Source organism: Pteronotus mesoamericanus, unplaced genomic scaffold, assembly GCF_021234165.1.
Source record: "Pteronotus mesoamericanus isolate MK-2021 breed Mesoamerican mustached bat unplaced genomic scaffold, CSHL_Meso_final contig_20, whole genome shotgun sequence".
Taxonomy (NCBI): domain Eukaryota; kingdom Metazoa; phylum Chordata; class Mammalia; order Chiroptera; family Mormoopidae; genus Pteronotus; species Pteronotus mesoamericanus.
Window position 1 is genome coordinate 42,438,935 of NW_026555085.1, and position 9,238 is coordinate 42,448,172.

The 9,238-nt window shown below is 38.9% G+C and overlaps 1 pseudogene; it reads right to left on the reverse strand.

The window, feature by feature from the left end:
* Positions 1-8,051: 8,051 nt before the first annotated feature.
* On the reverse strand, positions 8,052-8,517 carry LOC129067127 (ubiquitin-40S ribosomal protein S27a-like; annotated as a pseudogene).
* Positions 8,518-9,238: the final 721 nt, after the last annotated feature.

Consider the following 9,238-nt stretch of genomic DNA (forward strand, 5'->3'; position numbering starts at 1 on the left):
AACACTGAAAAGTGAGAGTGACAAGTGGCTATCACCTACTGTCTCAGAGATCTCCCATAAGGGCAAAGCCTGAGTATGGTGCTGAACATGCCTCCATCACACTCCCAACTTAGAGAAAACAGAACCCAATAAAACTAAAACTGCCAAGTGAATTATGTACAAAGTACATAAACTAGGAAAAGAAAAGTACCATGCCTAAAAGAATGTGAAAACCCAAGAAGGTGGATTACATAGACTTTTATCTTGATGTGTTTCTAGTATTTTTATACATGGCCTTGTTTTTTTCACTAATAAATTGTACAGTTGTGCCTAATATGTACACAAATTAGATTCTTGCTCCAACAATGTTCTAATTGTTCTACACTGAGGAATTCATTATAAGGCAGACTCACTATGAATCTTATCCATGGACAGTTATTGTTGGAAGGACAAGAAAACCTAATTAAAATGCTTTAACACTTAGCATAGTCTTCCACTGTGCATCTGTGACAATGCATGGATTAGATGTATATTGCAGAGTTTTTATGATTTTACCTCAGTGTTAAAATTACTTCTTTGCCTTTCTGGTCCAAGATTCAGAAATCTAAACCAGGGAGCCAACATCTGAGTTATTGTGTGGTGATTAACCCCCCGCCAAAAAATATCAAAGAAGCTTCCTCCTACAATTCTTTGTCTTGTTCCATTTTCTGTCCTCTGCCTTCTTCACACTATTAAAATGTATAGGGACCAGGGAGAAATTTATCTCTCTCTTTTTAAGAATGTCTTATATATTTGTCTGAGTCTCTAGGCATTATAATAATGGGCACTTTCAAAGAAACTAGAGATAAAATGAGACATCTAAATCAATGTCTGGAATACCAGAACCATTATTACTTGATATGAGGCAGAAAAGCAGGTCATATTTTTAAATCTTTTTCTTAGGATTAAAAAAATGGAAGAAAAAAATTCTTGTGTTTTAATAAGTAAGAAGAGACAAGCAGCAGAGTGCTTGGGGAAGAGTGTGGTTCATGAGAGTGTGGCACAGGGGCCAAGGGTAGGACCTTGAATCGGCTACACCAGGTACGAGCCCCTGCTCCACTTCTTACTGTGTCTGCGAACATCGAGCAAGTTACCTACTCTCCGTGTCTCAGTTTCCTGAACTTTACTGTGGAGATAATAGTACTCAATCCATTGATTCTTACTAAGATTAAAAGAACTGAAATTAGTAAAGTGCATTATTAAGTGAACAATAAATATTTACTGTAATTATATAATACATCATGTTTAAATACCTCCTTTTAGCCAACTGTATAGAATAAAAGGATATATAGCTTTTACTCTCAGATAATTATGAGGATTAGATATTTATTAATTTAATGAAGTTCATGCCCCTCTGAATAATTGTGACATTACATAGTTGTGATTATTAATGACACTGGTTTATCAAATGTTACATATAATACTATGACATACATGTTAAAAGTAGGAAACTCTTATTAATTACATTTGTGGCTGGTTCTTAGAGATGAATCTATCAACATTTTGGTTATTCCAGTTTTGTAAAAAACAACAACAACCCATAATTAAGCTTATTAAAACATGTGAAATATAACTTCTTTTTGAAAAAAACTATGTGGTATTAATATTTTACCTTGAAAAAATTTTAGTATAAATTGTTTAGGACTTTTTTATGTTCCATTAGTTCAGGGTTTAAAAGCAATACATTTAAATTCTGGCAAAAAACAAAAAAGCCACTTATTAAAAGTGCTCAATAAGATCTAAAATGACAATAGCATTTTATTTTCTGATTTTACATAAAAGAAACTTGTCTGAAAAAGATAATTACTATCTGGACCCAAATCTCATATTTTCTAGCATGGAGTAGGCACTGGATATGTTTTTAAAATTAAATGAAAACATATATAAAGAGATCTAATTTTATCCCTGATTCCAGTATTTAATAATTGTTACTATAATTTAAGCTTTAAAATGCCAGTTTTAATTTAATGTACAATGTTACAAGATTAACATAGACAATACCAACAATTTATAAAATAGCATTGGAGCGTCTTTTAAAAACATTAAACTTTAAGCTTCACAAGGACAGAGACGACCCCTCTTGTTTGCAGTGCTCTCCCAAGTGCCCTGACTGATACAGGTATACATCAGGCGCATGGCAAGTACATCTATTGTAGCTGATGCTCTCTCATTGGGCTAGAGGAAATAGGCATTTGTCTGAACACCAAAAATAAAAAATAGAAGAAAACAAATCAGGAAGGACTAATGAGAATAATAATTTTGAGATGTGCTTATGCTCTTTTTTCTCATTCCTTCCTGTAGGGTACGGGTTGTTGAGAAGGCATTGAATCCATAGCTTAGTTATATTTTTGATTCCTGTTATTCTTTTGATTATTGACTATTAGAGTTTCAAAGCATTTAGACCACTCCAAGGGGTGAAAGTTAGGCAGTAACATTAATAAATACACAAGGGTAATAAAAATGCTTGGTTTAAAATTTTTTCCAAAGGGTTTTTGTTTTTCTTTTTATTTTACATTTAAGATAATTAATTCATTGCTTGGATTACTTTAAGATTCTGATTTTTTTGTTTTTTGCTTCATAATAACAATAGCTATAACAACAGCACACCTACCATTTATTGCAATGGGCCAGGCACTGCCCTAAGCACTTTACACTCACTGCCAGGATAACTGTCAGAGCAGCCATGCAGCTGGACACAAGCTACTTCCATTTTACAGATGAGAAAACAGTCAGAGAGAGAAACTGACTTGCTCAAGTTCACACAGCAAGTGAGTGTCAAAGCCAACTTGTAAGCCCAGGACATCTGTTTTCAACCTTCACTATCTGATTAAATTAAAGCCTTTATAAACTTTATAAATCATATCATAAGAATTATATACAAGTTACATACAAATATAGGATTAACACTCCAGTCAATTAACAATTATTTAAGGACCACATTGACAAGGAGAAAGTTCTGAGACGTCCTAAATTATATTACAGCAGGCTGGAAGGTAGAAGGAAGAGACGAGAGAAGGTAATCAGTTAACTGCAGGCTAAAACCAATAAAAGACACCTTACATTCCTGAATGTAAGCTGAAATTTTGCATTCACTTCCCTGTGTCTATTTTCATAATTATCCAAATAGCCAACCACCAAGTGCTACCTCACTTGCTAACTCATGGACTTTCTGTACTGTTACCCACCACTAATCCCAAAGAGCAAACACTTCTTCCTTATGGACTCAGCACCTGTCCAAAAACTAGTCTCACTTCACCTTCTCCTCACCACCTTTGTCTATAGCCAATGTAAATTGTTTCAAAATGACTTACGTCTTTCTTCCCCAAATAATGCATAAAAGAGCCTCACCAGCTCCAGGACGGTGGGCATACTGTCTTCTCCATCTGGCCCCATTGCGAGCGGTTTAGCTGCATGCCTAGCACCAGCTCCTTTTCTGGCTAGCATGGAGCCCCACAAACCCTTTCAGAAAAGCTTTCAACTGCAAAGGTTTTTGTAACAATTTAAAAACAGCTTTCCCTTGAGGAGGCATAATCACAAATAATAAAGTTGCCAAGAATTTGGAAAAGAATTCTATATCCTTTTGTATTTGTGTCAGTCATGGAAACAGAAACTTCTCTAGGTATTTTAAACAGACGGGACTTAATATAGGAAATTTGTTACAAGGTGTTGGAACGGCTGGAGATTAAAAAAAAAAAGAGCAGGTGATGCCGTTACTCAGAGATCAGTGACTGCATGAAATCACTCCCATATGGGGCATGGGAGCAAAGGAAATGCGGTTATCCAGGGGGCACACTCACTGTAGCTAGGCTTGCCAGAGCACCCAAGGGTGCTGCAGGGCCACTGGGACCACAACAGTCGCTACCCCGCAGAAAACCAGAAGCCCAGGAGACAATAGTCAGCTGCCCCATCACAGCTTCCTGCAGGACCAGGCCAAAGGCTGCCACAGTTCACAGTGCTCCTGCCGCCCCTGAAACCATCCTCTAGAGCAGGAAGCCTAGAGCCCACATGCACTTACTGCTGGGGCTATTGCCCAGGACGCTGCCAGAAACAGAAAAGGAAACATGGCTTTTCCTTTCCTGTCACGTTACATCTCCTGCCAGTGCCTCCCATTGACAGGACTATGCTGCAGCCATGTGGCCAAGGAGTCTGGGAAAGGGAGATGTCACGAGTTCCAGCCCCCAGTGATACAAAGCAGAGAAGGTCAGAGCCAACAGGCAATTCTCCGTTATAGCATTTAGTTTTAGAAGCAACAGAAACCATTTGAAAATAGACATATAATATTATAAAGTATACAGTAATGTATCTATTTCTCAATAATAGAACAACAGCCAGGGTTATTAATTGCCAACAAAAGATTCCATTATATTTAGTTTAAGCAGAAGAGCAAGTCATTAAAGGATGTTCTGTACAGTCCACAGCGCCTCTGGGAGGGCAGTGAAGTTGAGCTTTCGGGGTGCTTGGCCAGGTAAAACGCCCACACTGTACTGAGGGGCTGCTCCAGCAAAGGCCTCTTGCCACCTGTGGGCACAGACACCATGCTGGGCACTGCTGACACTGTACAGTAAACATCCACATCTCCTTTACTGTTTAAAAGCAAGTGCCTTCCACAGTCCATCCTAATCAGAAAATGGATTCCACATGGTGCCTGAGCCCTCATATTGCTCTCTTTGGAATCAAAGTCCCACATAATGTCTTTGTCACATGACTATCTTAGAGGGAGCGTGGGAAAAACAAGTTTTTGACTTATACTTTAGGGAGGTGGTACTCATTATGCCATTCAATCTTGGGATAAGCCATTGTTTGCAAACTACCTGATACAATGACCATTTTTGAATACTTATATGCTGGTCATAATTCCATTCACTTTACAGATAGTCACAATACTATGAGGTAGCTAGTACTATTATAATTTCCCTTTTACAAACGAGGATGCTGAGGCACAAAGGGATACTTTTAATCAGCTCATGGTTCCATAGCTACTAAGTGCCAGATCCAGGATTTGACCGTAGGATTTCTGGTTCCAAGTTTGAGCACTTAACCACTTGAACTATGCTATACATGGTAGATGTTCAATAATAATAGCTATTTATGATCTTCTTTTTCTTCTTCTTCCTTTTTTTCCCCCTGAAGCATAGGGCAGACAGAGGTGAGAGATCAGAGGAAACTGGAGAGGTGCCCAGGGACCAGATCACGACAGAGCTTGAAATCATGTTGACGAATAGGACTTCATCTTGCAGGTCAGTGGTTCCAGACCCAGGATTACATTGGAATCACCTGAGCAGGAGAGTGGGCAGAGGAATTCAGATCTGAGGAACTCACTACATGAATAAAGAGGGAGAATAGGAGAGGATCAAACACAGAATTCTCTTTGTTATTATTTTGTTTTAACACTTTTTTTGGTATGTACGGGAAGGGGAGTCCAGGAAGCAGAATGAGAAGGACTGGTTAGAAAGGGGAGAGGGGAAACAAGGGAAAATGTTATTTTAGAATCCAGGAGAGTTCACCTGAACAGGGTGAGATTGGCCAGAAGCATTAAATACTGCAGGAATGTCAAGTAAGAGAATGAAAAACTGAAACACTGGCCTTTAAATGTATAAACTCAGTAGTGGTCATTGAAATTATCTTATCAAGAGTAATTTCGTTAGAGTAGTGGAAGTAGCAGCAAATTGCAAAAGATTAAGGGATACAAAGGAGAATGTAGAGATAGGAAGTACAAACAACTCTTAAAGGACGGGTGACTGAGAAGGAAAGGAGTAAGGATAGGTCAAGGGTAAGCTCTTCATTAAGATGGAAGAAACTTCAACATAGTTACATGAGGCTGAAGGATCCACTTGAGAAGTTGAAGACGCAGAAAATGGAAGGAATAATTGGCAGTATAAAGACCTTGAGTAATTAAGAGCAGATAGGACCTAAAGAATGGATGGAGGGACCAGACCTGTGTAGAAGTTTCTTCCTTTAGGACATAAGAAAAAATTGCAAAATATCAGATAAGTATATCTCTGCAGGGAAAGGAGTGTGAATAAGATCTTTCCTGATAGATGTCCCCCTCCCTATCACCATCCCCCGCCCCGCCCACTGCCAACCCTGTAAACTGTAAGGAAATATCTTTTAAGGGAGAAGAGGTTAGGGATGGGACATTTTGTCTAGAGAGAATGATGGCTGTGAGGGATTGCCACTAAAGGAAATGGAAAAAACGCCCAACGTGTGGCTTCTTGGCCCCAGGAGATGAGCAGAGAGGAGAGGCAATATGATTTTGGTGTGATGTCTATATTAGTCTGGGCATAGAAGCACAGAGGGCAAGTGATAGGTTTAAGAAAGGTCTTTAATTAGAAAGACTGGACCATAGGAGAATTGATTCTGATCAGAAATTTGTTGAAATCATGTGCATAAAATCTAGGCTGGGCTGGAAGAAATTTGGATAGAGTTGAGGCATGGATGAAAACCTGCAAGAAAATTAAAGTAGTCACAGCCTTGGAAATTTCAGTGAGCTCAAAAATAAAATGTGTAAGAGCAATGGAGTGAGACTTTCGGAAGGGAGAAGGTTGTGATCAGAAGGGCTATTTAAGCTGTCTCAAGTAAGGGTGGCTCAGGATGTGACCCGGGGAACGGGGCTACTGAAGAGGATCAAAGATAAAAGTTGAGAGAGATAAGGGAGCTCAGAGTGGGGATGTCTCAGAAATATTTAGAGCTTTAACTTAAGAAACTAAAATTACTTTTAAAATAAAATTTTCATTTATCCTGAGCCATGAGGGCTTGTTTCCTCTCACAGCTAAAGTGATGGGGGGATTACTTTGGTAAATCTGTGTTAGGTGTTCTTTAATCAGCAGCATTTGTGGTGGTTGTTAGTGGGGCAAACTAACTGGTAAAACTAATAAATACACAAATATATTATGGCCCAAAGAAGATAGAAGACATGATATAGATTATGCCTCATCCCAAGAACCAGGCAGATATTTGATTAGAGCTTTTTTATTTTTTTAAGAAAGGAAGGAATTAAAGAAAATATGAATAAATGATACTTGGCTTTTCCCTCTGCTTTTTTTTTTTTTTTATTTCAATTTCTGGCAAGGCATCTCCAAAAGATATTCATACTTAGAAATGCATGCAAAATCACTCAGTGGTATGTTAAGATACACGTCAAAGGCAGAAATGAGGGAATTTTGGCTAAGGACAGATAACAGGATGGACAGGCCTAAGGAAAGGAGAGAAGAGGATACTTACTTAATCCCTAAACAAGAGTGGCTGCTGGCCTCAAAAGCAACACCACCAAAGCAGGGAGAGCAGGGAGGGGGGACACATTGTCTTCCTTTCAGAATAAACTTTATCCTTCTGATTTCCTTATTTCCTTCAGACCCCTGACTCTTATAATCTACTGGACTTAAACACTGGAAGAAATTTTCCTTTTATCCTTCTCACACCCCCATGAGTCCTGCATGCACCATGTAAGTCATCAAGACCTCGTAATTAATTCTTCGTCACATCTCTAAAAGCCTGTCAGGTTCATGACACGGCACTGCTGGCAGTTAAAATACAAAGAGGGAACAGGGCTCTTCTGCCTTAGCAGTCCTACCTATTAATGGCCACATGGGTTTCCTTGGAGATTGCTGCATCGCCATGGGAATGCTGACGTGGACTGGATTAGGAGACTACTCTCACAAGGATCTGCTGCCTTCCAATCTTGGGGTAATATGCTGTTAAATACAATGCAACTATGCCATTTTAAAAAGCAAAGCAGTGATGCAGGCTTTATTGTATAGATTCAAAGCTTGCAGGAACAATAAGGGTCCTAGATCCTAAAAAGTATTTGATACACATAAATAAACATGCACAATCTCACACACAAACTCTTTTTGAAAATTCCAGCTTAAAAATGAATGTCTTTAATTTTGCAGTGTAGCCAGACCACAACACCAAAGAGGTACACCTTAATTAGCAATTAAACATCTCTTAGGCAGAGGTATGCCTTAATTAGCAATTAAACATCTCTTAAAATTCTTTTTGTTAGTTCATGTCTTTTATTAACCCATATATAATTACCTGTCTTCCGATTTGTTGAAGCAATAGGTCAGACATTTGCCATGATAACATCTGTCAAAGTTGCTGGCCTTAAAATTCCAGCACCACATTCATCTGAAGGGCACTCCCAACACGAAGGCAACTGATTTTGCCATTCTCACCCACTTTGTAGTATTTCAGGGCAGAAAGCTTAAGCTTCTTCCTCTTATGCTTATTCTTCTTGGAAGCGGTGTAAGACTTCTTCCTTTTCTTAGCAGCACCACAAAGGCTCAACAAAAGATGAAGAGGGGGCCCCTTTTGAACGTTGTAGTCAGACAAAGTACGTCCATCTTTTAGTTGCTTGCCAGCAAAGATCAGTCTTTGCCAATCAGGAGGAATTCCTTCCTTATCCTGGATCTTGGCCTTTAAATTTTCTGTTTTATCTAAGGGTTCAACTTTGAGAGTAATGGTCTTCCACAAAAGGGTTTTCACAAAAATCTGCATCTTGGTGGCATTTCCACTGCAGATGGCAGATTGGAAAAAGTAAAGCAGGTTAACTGGTGAAACATATAAACTCCAAAAATGTATAATAGAACAAACAAGAAAGAAGTTTATTTCTTGCTCATGTAAAATCCTAAATGGGTTTTCCTTGTCAATAGCTGTCTTTCTTTCAAGCTCCCAGGTTCTTTCCATCTGCGGCTCCACCATCTTCAGCATGTAGTTTCAAAGGTCTGCTTCAAGCCAGTGAAAGGAAAATGAGTGTGAAAGATTGTTTTGCACACATAAGACTTTTCTAGGCATGGAAGGGGCACATAGGACTTTCTCTCACGTTCCAATGGCCACAACTCAATTATCAGGGACATATACTCTCTGTGTCCAAGAAGATGAGACATGCCATGGATGAACAGTTTTTTTCCACAATGTTATAACAACTGGATCCGTGTGGGAACAGCCGCTCTCCTGCACCCAGCATGGTGATGGGGGTGCAGAAGAGGCTACTGGCAGGGTAAAAGTCAGACCTCTTAGCGAACAGGAGGTCAGTGGTCACCTTTCAGGGGAACTATCTCCACTAGATATTCTAATAAAGTCTCCTTGTTGTCTAAAATACATCAAAAAGAAGTTTTCTTAAATAAACACACGATTTAATATGAAGCTGGCAAATTGACAGATTGAGATGTGGGCAGTAGCAGTTTGAAGTAACTAGGCAAGAAGCCCAGAATAAAGA